This window comes from Gouania willdenowi, unplaced genomic scaffold (genome assembly GCF_900634775.1).
Source record: "Gouania willdenowi unplaced genomic scaffold, fGouWil2.1 scaffold_32_arrow_ctg1, whole genome shotgun sequence".
NCBI classification, from domain to species: Eukaryota; Metazoa; Chordata; class Actinopteri; order Blenniiformes; family Gobiesocidae; genus Gouania; species Gouania willdenowi.
The window spans coordinates 1,658,508-1,673,303 of record NW_021145091.1 but is presented as its reverse complement, the minus strand read 5'-3'; the positions used below and the strand labels follow the sequence as shown (position 1 = coordinate 1,673,303).

The 14,796-nt window shown below is 37.3% G+C and overlaps 2 non-coding genes and 1 pseudogene across 2 annotated transcripts; 2 read left to right on the top strand and 1 right to left on the bottom strand.

Annotated features, from left to right (window-relative positions):
* LOC114459557 (protein canopy 4-like) overlaps positions 1 to 14,796 on the top strand; it is a 58,379-nt pseudogene that overhangs the window by 9,495 nt on the left and 34,088 nt on the right.
* On the bottom strand, positions 9,394 to 9,467 carry trnai-aau (transfer RNA isoleucine (anticodon AAU)). Its single transcript has one exon. It is a non-coding gene; the product is annotated as a tRNA-Ile (tRNA).
* trnat-ugu (transfer RNA threonine (anticodon UGU)) lies at positions 10,244 to 10,316 on the top strand. The gene has a single exon. It is a non-coding gene; the product is annotated as a tRNA-Thr (tRNA).

Below are 14,796 nucleotides of genomic sequence, written 5' to 3'. Positions count from 1 at the left end.
AAGTGCCAGAAATAGAAATAATGTTGCAAAAATGCATTAAAAGGAGCAAAAATATGGCAAGAAAAAGTGATAAACTTGGTTAAAAATATGGAGAGTTTGGTTTAGTTGTCAAAAAAAGATAAAAAATGTTCAGAAAATATTCTTAGTTTCTTGAAGGTACCTGGTGGACCTCTCACAGTATCCTATGACCCCAAATGGGGTTCTGACCACAAGGTTGAGAACCTTTGCTTATTATCAGAGCAGTGAACTCCACAAACCTCTAAACTTATTGTGAAGTTGATGAATTTGAAAGATCTACAACTGGATTTTTTGGTCATTTAAAAAATAATTCATGTTTTCTCTGCCCTTTTTACTTGCTCCTGAGGGCCGAAATGGATGCTCTAAAGGGCCGGATTTGGCCCCCGGGACTGGAGTTTGACACGTGCTTTAAACTGTTGCTTCAATATGTCGGTCTTCCTTTTTCCTCTTGCTTTGCTGTGTAACTGTTGTGCTAATGCTGTAATAGCCACTTTTCCTGCTGAAAGGTCCACCATTGCACTTTTACTACAGAAAGGATGTGAACACGCATCTACTTCAGTAAAAAGATCTCTGATTGGCTGAAATGTAGCGTCTCACCCCTTGTTTTTCTAAAGCTCAGATACAGAGCCATGAGGAGCAGAGGTCCAGAGTTCTCTCAGAAAACTTTTAATTATGTCATCAAAGGTTCGGATGGATGGTAAAAAAAGGTAAATGGACTTGATTTATATAGCGCTTTATCACCACACTGAAGCAGTCTCAAAGCGCTTTACATATCAGCTCATTCACCCAATTACTCTCAAATTCACACACTAGTGGGACAGGACTGCCATGCAAGGCGCTAGTCGACCACTGGGAGCAACTTAGGGTTCAGTGTCTTGCCCAAGGACTCTTCAACACATAGTCAGGTAGTGGATCGAACCCCCAACCTCTCGATCAGAAGACGACCCACTACCACCTGAGCCACGGTCGCCCCAGATTTATGACCAAATGAAGCAAAAAAAAAAAAAAAAAAAAAGTACATACTGCAGCTTTAACAATATGTATTTTAAACCTGCTAGAAGTGTGTTAATTGGGTGACTTCTGATTTATTTTAGTTTTCATTTAATTTTTGATTGTCAATGTTGTGAATGGGTGAGTTTTTGTATATGTAGTTAAAACAGTGTGCTGACCTAATAGTTTCTCTGTGTTACCAGGTGAGGATGGAGGACAATCACACAGTCAGATTCATGAAGCTGTCTGCTGACTTCAACAGTGGAGTAAAAGTCAAGATCAGACAGTTTGTGTTGTATGACAACAGTGAGCGTCAGACATGGGACTGTCTACTGATGCTTCCCAACACCCCAACAATGGCCCTCAGGTCAGTAGTGGAGACATCAACTGATCAGTGGGAGAAGTAGAGCTCAAACTAATGCACACTGTTGGTCAGAACGTTAAAAAATGATTTCTAAAGGATTCATTTAGAAGGTTTATGATAGAGGATTAGATTAAAGTGAAACAGTCTCTCTTCATTGATAATTCATCATGTAACCAGTAAAAAAAGGACTGACCCAAGCTGTTTGTGTCCAGCAGGCTCAAAGCCATTCTGCTGAATCATCAGTATTTTAAACAGGATGGAGGTGTCAGCTTCTGTTTAGTTTGTGTTTAGTCCTTGTGTTCTGAGTCTTTGTTTATTCTGTTTTCTACTGGAACTCTTGTCTCTGTGTTCCAGGGTTTCCTGCTTGTGGCTCCACCCCCCAGTGATGTCTGTGTGCTTGGTTTGTGACTGATTAGCTCCCTCATGTTTCCACCCAGGTGTGGCCCGTTCCCAATCAGGCCTCCTCTACTATTTAGCTGAGTGCTTGAACACTGAATGTTTGCTGGTTCATTGTCAATGTCTACCTTCCTCATGTCCTGCTGTGTTTGTTCCCTGGTTTCTTTGTGCTGCCCTTTGACTTTTTTAGTTTGGAATAAACATGGACTGTTTCCAGGAATGCTACGCCTGCATTCTGCCTCCATCTTTCTCTGTGTTTAGGTCCACACCTACACCAAACCCTGACAGGAGGAACCTTATTAAAGGTGCAATATATAGAAATATTGTACATTTTCAGTTTTTAAATATGTTTGAAATACTTAAAATCTTAATATGAGTGTTAAGAAACATGTCCTTAGCTGTCATGCCATATGAGTTGTTTTATTTTTGTATTTTTAGATTATATAGTTATATAAACATTAATAAATATTGCTGACCTGGCCAACCTGTAGTACCTTTTTGAGTATAAGCCTATTTACAGCAGAGCCATCCCTGAGAGTGTCACCTGCCATAAAACACAGGAAGAAGAAGTCGTCCCTGAACAACGCCGTCTCAGGCATATATCATCTACTACCTGGATTTCACCAAGCCCACACACAGCAGAAGACCTTCAATCTTCTAGAAGTTTGTAGAGTTAGGTGGTACTAACTACACGGGGCAGCTTCACCCCATGTATCCTATAAAATCTCTACAGGCTGCGTCTGTAGAGGCTCGCGTTAGCAACAGATATATATCAGCAGATAACTCAGTCACCTCTAATCATTTCTCAGTGAACCTGCAGCGTAGTTACTATAAAATACAATACGACCACCAGGAAATCTTAGATTTAGGCTAAACAAAGAGTTATAGTCCGGTAGATGTGAAGATCTGGACCTCCTACGGAGCCAGCTACAACCAGCAGCCTGTGAAGCAGTGGAGTCTCGTACCAGCGGTGTCCGCCAGCAGAGGAGACATAAGCGGTGTGATCAGAAGCAGGAGCAGGGATGCCGAGCGGGGCTAGCGACCAAGCTAAAAGCTAATCCTTAAAAAACGCCGCTTCGTTCCATCCTGTGTTCTAATGTCTTTTCCCTGGAAAACAAACTGGACGACCTGAAGCTGGATTTAAATATATGACGTGAGATGAGTGTTTGCATATACATCATAAACAACTTTGTCATAGAGTTAAAGAAAACCAACCATTAAAGGTGTTTGACAGATTCAAAAATAGTGGAGCAATTATTATATATACATTATTTACATTTTAAGCATGATAGTAACTAAATAAACTAAATAGATTTTTCTTTTTTTACCCTTATTTCTGATGAAAGTTGTTCATATCTGCTCTAACACATCATGTTCATCTGTTTTAAAGAGAGACCAGCAACATTTATTTAGAAAATTGAAACATTTGACATTAGTTTATCATAAATAAACTGTGCAATTTTAATATTTCACAAGTTTGAAGTTTTAGACCCCAAACATTTAAATTATACTGTACTCACATTCTCAGCTTTGTTGTAATGTTAATGAGCTTCACAGAATGTCATAATTGATCTTTGGAAATGTAAGTATTGATTCATATTTGTCAATAATAAATAAACACACAGATTAACACATTCTTTTTCACCTCCCCAAATACTTTTACGTTGGATTTCTAAAAGCGTAGTGGATGCATCAGAAATTGTGATGTGGTCAGTGTTTTTACCAGAAAAGGCCTTCACTGAAGGAAGGTCATTGTTAACACAAGGGTCGTTTCACCACATTTCAATAATTATCACATGCACTTTGGTCTCCAAAAATTCTGAAATTGTTACCAATTGTTCAGTGATTCTTCAATAGACAAACAGAAAAGAGAATCTATCCTAAATAAATTCACATTATTATTCAAAGTGCAAAGAAAGAGGAAACGAGTGCGACAGAGAAAGGATCTAAACTCTCGACTGCTGCAGGAGGCAGATTTTGTTCATCACTGAAAAGATTCATTATCATTTTAATGCTTCCTACGAGTCATATACGTTAAACTACATTTTCTGCACAGACTGTACTCTGAAAGACAAACAGTAATGTGTCTTTATTTATCAATTAATTTTGAAAAAGTATCTCCAATATCTCAAGACAGACACTGAGGTGCAGGTTTCCTCACATAAAAACAATGTGTTAGTTCTACAGTACACAATACAGGTTTCTTTTTTCTTTTTTTTTTTTTTTTTTTTTTTTTTGGATGTGTTCTCATCTGCAGTCATTGTTCCTGTTATTACTCCTCCTCTGGTGGATCCGGTGGTCCCGATGGACCTGTTTTTTTTCTTCCAGCCATAGTCTGGGCCCAAGTTTGGTGTATTTCTGATTGTTTTTTAAATCAAAATAACAATGGTAACACATTATATCATTTTGTTTGTTACAAAGTGCAGTTGATTCTATATCTATATCATAAAAAAGTCTATGACTGCAGGTGACAGATAGAAAACATTTTTGTGGAGGTACGTCTTTTAAATTAACGCATGCCTCGAGATGCATTCAAAGTCCCTGGGAAACCCAGAAATTTGTAAAATATCCCCACACAGCCCTGACACCACGTGAAAACAAAAGAGGACATGTCTAAAACCAGACGTATGGTCACCATACATGTCATCATTATTAAATAATGAATAGAAAAAATAAAAACGCAGTGTTATAGTTTGGTCACATGGGGAATATTTATAAAGTTTTATTTTAATTAATATTTGAATTGAATTTTGGTGTTGTTTACCATATCTGCATTGAAAAAGGAACCTTGGGATGAAATATTATTTAGAACATATTTTCAAATTAATATCAAAATAATATTAATTCACTGGAACACATCTGCAACCTTTGCACACCCAGAAACACAATATATTATGACTGTAAATATCATGTCTGCTATTAAAAACTGTATATTACAATAGTTAGCATATTAGCACACACTTAGCTATAATAGAGCTTTTCATCTGTAAACCCTTCTTTGAAACCAATGATCACACAATGTGTTGCCTGTTATCTCACGCTACGAGGTGACTATTGTTGGAATTGTCCCTGTATAAATAAAGTTTAATTGAATTAATATGTGACCTTTGACAAATAAACAGTGGTTGCAAATATCAAACTACTTCTGTGTAACTCTATTGTAGCCCAGTCATCACATTTATAAACTATCTTAGTCATCTAGGATCTGTGCACCCTCAGAAAATCAGCTGCTCACATTATTTTGACCTGAAATCATCTGATTTTCCACCGTTTGTAATTCTTCTCCAGTCTGCATTGACTCCTCCCACCACAGCATCATGTTTATGGGAAGAAAAAAATGTAATTAAAAAATTAATTAATGCTGAGTCAGTTTTTACTTAGATTAGTTGTTTTCTTCTTGTTCTGAAGCTTTAATTTTCCAAAATTAAAAAAAAAAAAAATATAGAACATTTTTTAACAAGAATTATTTGTTTATAGTCAGTATATTTCACTTATTATTGTGCTGTAGGAAGTTTGAATTTAAGTAATTTAATCTAATAATCATCCATTTCTGCTTATTTTAACCCTTTAGAATATTTATCAGGATCTTCTTATTATAAGATTTAACATTTTTTTCAAGATTTCTTATTTAGTAAATTTAACTTGCTGCATGAACAGATAATGTCTCTTGTTTTAAGAATTCTCCTCAAATGTAGTGTTTTTTTCTTATATTTTATCTCTAATTTACAGCAAAGGCTTTGTTTTTAGATCAAATAGAGAGCAGCAGCTTTTCTGGGACAGTCCACAACAACATTAACTATGATATTGGTCAACAGATGAACTCCTCTGTCCTGTTGGTTAGGACAACGTGTCTAACAATAAAAGCCCATCATCACAGAGCTTCATTTGGACATTTCCTGATTAGCAATCATTTATTAGCTTTAGGTTTGGACCAGACGTGGGCCACACAATACTCAGTCTAGTATTGGCCACACCCCCAAGTAAACGCTCAAAATGAAGGAACAGCACACAAAATAATAGCAAAAATAAACAAAAGGACAACAAAAGTACACAAATTTACTGTAAATTTTCACAAATATACCGTAAATTTTCACAAATGTCCACAAATACGCACAAAAAAATCTACAAAATACACCAAACAAACATGAATAACTCATTAAACACATAACAAGAAGAATACACAAAGACCCTGTCCTCTGAAGCTGGATTTCCTCTTCTCTCTCTAACTTCCTGCATTTAATCAGTGTGTGCTGTACTCAGACACTGGATAACTTCTTACCAGGCTAAATCACCATGGTAACTTAGGCTGAACACCTAACCTGGTCTGTAGGTGTTATATTGTATTATAGTGCATTATTCTAAATGTTAAAATAGGTTCTATTGTTTTCAATAGTTTGTTGTGTCACAGAATTGCATTGTTTTCTCTTGATATATAAAATAAATATGTGCTAACCACGACATTAATAATAAATAAATTCAGTACATCTACACGTCTGCTATATGTTGTCACCACTAAAATGTAGTATTTTTCTAGATCATCACCAACTCAGGTTGATCCAGGCTGATTAAAACCATCACATCTGAGCTGGGACATGAACTGATCTATTTATTCACACATTAGTTCTTCTAATGTCTTTAAACACTTTTATTGATACACACAGACCTGGTCAGAGCAGGTTACACTCCCAGTTAGGATCATGGAAAATAACATTTGCTCCATCTCAGTATGTAGTTTAGACTTTTTTTAGACCTGTGTCCTGGGTATGATGGGTTCACGAGGTGAACGGTACTCAGCCATGTTGGGAAGTCCAGAAATCACACAGCATTTCACCCAATCATTGTGGTCCATGCCAGAAAATACTACAGACCAAGTATTTGTAGTGTAGTCATAGCACTCAACAATTCTGTTTCCTGTGCTACAAGAAACAACAAAAATCTGCTTGTTCATCACTGCAATGTCAAAGAAACTGTGTCTGTGGACCATTTCAGGGACATCGTACCAGGTGTTGGTCACTGGGTCGTAAGCCTCAGCAGACCTCAGATCTCTGGACCCATCGCTTCCTCCAACTGCAAAAATGTGGCCCATATATGCAACGACCCCAAGTCTATAACGAGGTGTTCCCATAGGAGTGATCAGTGTCCACTGGTTGGTGTCTGGGTTGTAATACTCAGCAGTATTCAGTATTCTATTATTCATTCCTCCACATATGTAAATCTTGTTGTTCAGTGTGGTGCAGCTGGCGCTGATCCTCTCTTCATTCATTGATGCAATGAACGTCCACTGGTTGATGTTGGGCTGGTAGCGTTCAGCAGTTCTTAGTGAGGTAAGATTCCTGCAGCCTCCCATAGCGTAGATGCATCCCTTTAGCTCAGTAACACTCACACAGCGCCGTGACTCCTGCATTGGTGACATCTCCTGCCAAGAGTGTGTGACTAGGTTAAACCTCCACATTATGTTATAGGGGTCAGTAATTCTTAAAACACCACCCACAATGTAGAAGCATCTACCAAGGAAGACAGTGCTGTAGGGGAAAAAGTGAGTCATGGGATTCTCCAGACTAGGATGAGTCTGAACTGTGATCCAGCTGTTAGTTCTGTAGTCAAAGGCCTCCATGGTCTTAGAATATATTCTAAACATCAGTAAGACGGCGTTTGGCAAGCGACGGCAAAACAAGGTGTTGTTGATCCCAGACTCAGAGCAGAGTAACGAAGGTTGAGACATGACTTTAAGGGTATCAGAGACCAGGAGGTGGGACTCAGGGTTTGTTTTTACCACATCATTGTTAAGCACATTGTCTGTGATGTAGCTTTTGTCCATCAGCCCCAGTCGTACCTTTGGTAACAGAGTAGAAATGGCTCCCTGTCGTTCCTCAGGCATGTGGTTTATCCATCTTAAAACACTTTGATAAACTGTGCTCTCCTGGGTCACAGTAAGGTCATCCTGACCCAGGATATCAGCCAGCTCCTGCACCTCAAGCTGCAAAAACTCTTCACAGAGTGAAACTTCCTCAAAATTCTCACAGATAAAGTGAAAGGCCTCATATTTCAGTTGAAACAAAATGGGAATATACCAGACTTTAGTAAACTGCCACAGCCCAATGCATTTTTCCGGACAGAGGTGATCCTTCAGAGCTTCAAAGCATGTTTGTTCCAGACTCTTTACATTGAACTGATGTACTTCCATCATTAGATCAAAAATATAACTGTTGTCAGAGTGACAGAGATAAAGTAAATTCACTGAGTCCAAGGAGTTTGTGGGTTATTGTGTCTCTCTCAGAAGGGTTTACCTCATTATAGAGTACTCAATATGCTGCTGAGTCCTTTGATGTGTAACCAGCTCCTGATGATGTCATCAGCAGAGTGTGTGATGATGTCACAGTGAAATTCACACTGACATTCCTTCTGCTGGCTCCTGATTGGTGGATGGCATGACAGGTTCTGCGTTCTTTGATATCTGTGTGTGTGGGTGGGGGGGGTGTCTCAGCTATCAATCAATCAATTAATCTTTTATTTGTATTGCGCCAAATCATAACCAATGGTATCTCAAGACACTTTAGAGTAGAGCAGTCTTAAGGACGGACTCTGCATTTTATGGATACACACATATGCATATATACGTATATACACATACATATGTATCCCACACCCAACATGAATTCATCATGGCAGCAAGGAAAACCTTCTGTTAAGCAGCAGGAACCTTGTGTGGATCCCATTCCTATGATGAACAGCCATCCACGTTATGCTGTGTTGGGTGTGTGCAGAGGAAAGGGTGGAGACAGAGTTGTTGAGACTCTGTAACTCCACACTGAGGATCCCACGGACCTGCAAGACAAAAGCCAGAAGGAGTACAGGAGCAAACACACAAGGGAAGAAGCAGACATAGAGGGAGTGTTAGAGAGAGGAATGGGACCCTCTCCGGTCCCTCTCTAACCTAAATGACCTCTCTCTTAACGCCCTCTCCAACCTCTCTCCAACCGAGCATGCCAGACCCCCCTGGCAGTCTATGCCTATTGCATCTTAACTATGAGCTATGAGCTGGTTCCTAACTAAAAGCTTTACCAAAGAGGAATGTTTTGAGCATAACCTTAAAGGTAGAGAGGGTTCCAGAGAAGTGGGGCCTGATAACTGAAAGCTCTTCCTCCTATACTACTTTTAGAGACAAATGGAACAACGAGTAGTCCAGCATTTTGAGAGCGTAGTGTTCTGGGGGGATTGTATGGCACTACAAGCTCCTTGAGATAGACTGGTGCCTGTCCATTTAGGGCTTTATAAGTGAGAAGAAGAATCTTGAATTCTATTCTATATTTTATGGGAAGCCAATGCAGAGAGGCTAATACAGGAGTAATGTGATCTTTAACCTAAATTGTTCTGGGATTATTCATCAATAAATTGGTATTTGTCCTACTTGCTGATTTATTAAAATGTCAAAAAGAAGCTTCTTTACTGACAGTCATTCTAGATTTTTGGCTATTTGTGAATTTTCTTCCAGGTTTGGGAATGATTAACAGTTTAGATATTCTTTATCTGTGTTTATTGTATACATATTCATACCTTGTCCTTTCTGACTCATACACTAACATTTACAACACATGAAAGCAGGTTTATGGTCCTTGATTAACATCTGGCCAGTATGGGGTTTGAACCCATGACCTTGGCGTTATTAGCACCACGCTCTGACCAGCTGAGCTAACTGGCCTATGAAACTGCTAAAATGTGTAAAAATATGGTTGAGTTAAAACGATCACGGTTCTAAACACCCAGAAAGTTGGCAGGTGAAAATTCAGCAGTACTCATCCCTTCGCTTAAAGCTGCAGTATGTATTTTTATTTTGTGTTATTTGGTCAAAAGTCCATAATCATCTTTGAGCATATTGTAATCCAAAGTGTTCTGAGTAGACAGTGAATCTCTTCTCCTTCTCCAGGTTCTGAAAATGAAGTTTATCAATACAGGATGGATGTCAGCCAATCAGAGGTCTTTCTACCAACACAGCAATCTTATGAGCTGTTTTAAGCATTACTATTGGCTGCTGGAGCTGCTCGTCAAAAGTCAATGTGTGTTCTTGATCTGAGAGTAGATAAAGTCCCATGGCTTTATATTCCAGCAGAAATCTCTAACGTGACTTTTGTCAAATCAAGAGGAAAAATGTAGACTGAGGTGGAGAAGCAACAGAATAAAGGCACAAACATGTTCATGAGGAACAGAGTCACAGAGGTTCCTCTGACTCTGTGTGTGGTGGACTTCACTTGATCTGCTTTCAGTCCGTGCACAGTCTGCCCTGAGTCAGAGAGAGAGTGATAACAAACGAGATAAATAGCTTGTAAAACTAAGAGAAACATTATCTAAGGTGGAGACAGAGAACAGACACATTTCATCTGCAGTGTGGAGTGTGTCTGCTCTGATCAGCTGCTTGTGTGTGAGGATCACACACACACACACACACACACACACACACACACACACACACACACATAAGGCCTTATAGCTCAGAGGTTAGAGCACTGGTCTTGTAAACCAGGGGTTGTGAGTTCAATTCTCACTGAGGCCTTCACTCACTATTACCTACAGGGGGTGTGGCTAATGGTTTTGTTGACACTCTTTAACTGCTCTAGGATTGGTTTGAATGGAAAGCGTTCCTGGTTTATGAAGTCTACAGAGGACCAGGGAAGTGAGCTGAAGCGTCTCCATGGTAACTCCCAGCTGTGACAGCAGGGGGCGTGGTCTTCTTCAGTCCCTGCTGCACATATCTGTGTGTATATTTAACATTTAGATATAGATTTAACATTTAGATATAAGATTAAGCATTTAGATTTAACATTTAGATTTAACATTTATATATAAGATTTAACATTTAGACTTAGATTTAACATTTAGACTTAGATTTAACATTTAGACTTAGATTTAACATTTAGATATAATATGCAACATTTAAATTTAGATTTAACATTTAGATATAACATATACCATTTAGATTTAGATTTCAATATTTAGATTTATTGCTTTTTTACCTCTATATATGTGGTTACACGTTGTGTTAAATGTAGGAAAATGTGCTAAATATGAGAAAAGTGAGATAAATAATGAAAATGTGTTACCTACAACTTTTATACTACATTTTAACACTTGGCACCCCATAGATGTGGTTAGTTGTGTTTATATTTGGTTACATTCACCAGATCACCATAGTTACAGTCCAGGAACAGTTCAGTTTAATGACCATGTTTTCTGTTATTATCAGTATGTGTATGTGTTACAAAATGATAAACATGTCTTAAACATTAAATGTTTGACCCAAAAAAACTCCTAAAGTGATTATTTGCAGTAAAGTTTTGGTACAGTATGGAGTCCATTCATTTAGAATCACACTTGGGAAAATTTTTGTTCTTAAAAAAGAAATGATAACAATATATTATGCTTTCTAATAAAATGTGCACAACTCAATAAGGAGCCATTATAATCCATCAAATCAGTCACACAAATAATTTCATTAAAATCAATGACCAATAAAAACTGATTTCCTGTCAATAGTCAATATTCTTATTATTGTTCCAGAAAGTTGAATTATGAGGAGAAGAATTGTGGGAAAAAACATTTTGGGAAAAAGAAAGTTTATTCAGAGAAGAAGAAAGTAGACACATAACTCCCTCAGATTGTTGCCATGACAACAGTCTCTCTGAGTAATGTTTGTCCTCCTTTACACATAATCAATATTATTGATTTAATCTAATTCTATATAATAAATAAATAAATAAATGGACCTAAATCAAACAATAAATAAACTACACATATAACACAGGACAAGTCAACAACAGCTGTGTTGCCAGGTTGGGTTTAGAGTTTTTGAAGGAGACGATGTAGATACATTTATGACAGTTTATGGTAGAATTAGAATATAATAACAGCTCTATCTGGATGGCTCTGTGACAGCTACACATTGTTGAGAGGAAAAAATAAATAAACAGGAGACAGAAGGGTCTCATTCATAGACTTATTAAAAAGTTTATTTAGTCACTTTAAAGTATTTAAAAAGCTAAATGAGCCTCTGTTTAGATAGTTTTAGTAGCACAGGCTACATACCTGAGCTAACGTCAGTAAACTCTGCTAAACTTACATTATTAGTTTCATGCTTAAAGATGTTAATTTACAGGTTCTCTGTCTGAAAACAGCTGCTGGTTTAAGAGTAAATTAGTGCAGAAAACAACCTTTTGGTTTGTGAAACCATTAAATATTGAGAATCAATCATTTCAGCAAAGCAGATGATATTATCAGTTAAACATCTTGTAATAAGTGCAGGTAAATGTAGTATCTATATAGAGCCAGGAGGTGGTGGTAGAGCTACAGTATAGATGTGCTGTTCCACAGGTTGGACCATGTGAATAGATTGTAAACTTTCCATGTGACCAGCAGTGATTAGAACTCAGTGAAGGAGAACCAGCAGAACAACAAGGATGCTTTAAAAGCACAGTCAGTTAAACTCAGACACAGAGTAGCTCATCTGGAGGACTGGGACCATTCCTGGAGGACTGGGACCATTCCTGGAGGACTGGGACCATTCCTGGGGGGCTGGTCTGATGTCACCTGGAAAGTGATGGAGTGTGTGAGGCTGTGAGGGCTTGAAGCACTAGAAATAAAATGTGTTATTTCTGTGTCCAGTAAAAACATTTTGTTAGTTTTGTTTTTTCTTCTCAGAGGAAAAAACTTCATGGTTCACTGTTCAGTTACTGTTTATTTTATGCATTAAACAGTGTCATAAATGTATTTACCTCCCTATAGGCTACATGATGGACCCAGTGCATTACTGATACTATTGGAATCATTTACAATCTCATTCTTATTTTTTTTTCCCAAACTACATTTTAGTCGAGTCGTAAAAAGTTACTCAGAGATAATAAACAAATTTACACAAAACAAAAAAGAAACAAACTACAAAGCAAAGCCACTCACTATCACATTAACATGTGAAGCACAATACAACAACTTAGACTATACACAATGTATCTACAATTACACAAATATAAACATATATACACACATAGATTTACACACAGATTAAACCTGTTCTTTCTTGGTTTCTTTTAAAACACTAAAAACTTAGACATATCTCAATATAAACTGTCAATATAATCTCCTGTATAACATAGGAGCAACAAAGACACAAAAAGTCATTTTACCTTTAACTGTAACAACAGATGAATTATATGGTATTTCTCCAAATGTATCACTATGTTACAATGTTTGTGTTACTTATTCACTCGTTTCACGTGGCTTTTAAAACGTCTCCAGCTGGTTTACCAGGAGATTCTTGACATACATCACAATGCAATGAACTCTGGGTAATTTCCTTACAATACGTCTGTGGAGATGAAACTTACTGAAAAGGAACAAGAAGTGCTGAAAAAGTCAGTGGAAGTTCCCTCACACACTTGATGATGTTCTAATAGGAACAGCCCATCAGCCTTGAATCTCTACTTAATTATGCTTTCAAAAAATATATAGAATGTGAATTAAAACTCAATTTGTCTGATTATTTAATAATTAATATTGAATAAATAATGCATTTATCTATGCATTAGATATGATTTACCATCTTGTTTTTAATAAATGAAGCAGGTGATAAACTATAGATGAAGTTAGTGTACTGGTCATGTCCTACATTTTTTTTTCTCTAAGCAGCATAAATGAAAAATCATGGTTTTATTTTATTTTTATTTTACATTAAAGATCTCGTGTTCATCCGTTCTAGTTTTCTTATAAGTGATGTTAACATCTACCTAATAAATCAAAGATGGTCTCTTTGAGTGTGTGTGTGTGTGTGTGTGTGTGTGTGTGTGTGTGTGTGTGTGTGTGTGTGTGTGTGTGTGTGTGTGTGTGTGTGTGTGTGTGTGTGTGTGCGTGTGTGTGTGTGTGCGTGTGTGCGTGTGTGTGTGTGTGTGTGGCGTCTGTTCAACCTGAAACTTTATCAAAGCTTGTACACACGCTAAGTGTGTGTATCTGTAATTTTGGAGTAATTTGGTTTTGCAAAACGTTTATTTAATTTTTCCCTCTTGGTATTGAGCGCGGTATGGAGCGTGCTACTTCCTGTTCTGGGTTCATGACGTCACTGTAGTTGGTCTCTCGTGTGAAAGTGTCGATGTTACTGTCTGTGTTTTTTGATGCGTGTGTGTGAGACTGCTCCCACTGAGGAGTGATAATAAGAATACAACAGTTTATTAATGTAAAGTTACATTAGGTTAACTGTTATTTATTGCAATGTATATTATAATCATGTTTTTTTGGAAAATAAATTATCACTTTTTGTATTGACTTTTAATATAATCGTGTTTTTGGAGAATAAACTATGTTTGTATTGACATTACTGCATCAGACACTATTACTCAAGTTGTTGACTGAGATTGTCTCTCAGATTGTCAAACTGAACTTGTCATGGGAAATTAGTGAAAGGAAGAATAAATTCTAAAAAGGATTTTCCCCAAGAAAAGGAGCCATTCATCATTAGCTTTGACACACACACACACACACACGCACACACACACACACACACACACACACACACACGATAATCACCCCTGCACTAACTAATGTTAAATAAATATTATTATTTGTATGAATTTATGTCTTTTATCAGATTCTACCTAAACCACCGCTTTGGTACAAACTTTTTTTATTAATTCATCATACACATGTCCTATGGGATTAAACCAGTGAAATCACACACGCTATTTTACTTTGTACCCACAAATATTCCCCTTCTTAACACTACAGAATATGTACACATGTTTTGTAAATCCAACCTTCAAACACATTTGTCCATAATTGACAACTCTACTTAAACTCCCACATGAATTCATACTTCTGACAGACACTGTACTTGTCACATCTATTCAATGAATCATAAACAATAAGCACTTTATTAATTAAAGATTAAATCGGGGCTTTCGCCTTTAATTGGCCATGTAATGTTAGTACATTAATGGAATTCGTCCCCTGCATTTAACCCATCCCTGAGGAGCAGTGGGCAGCCATTTTCG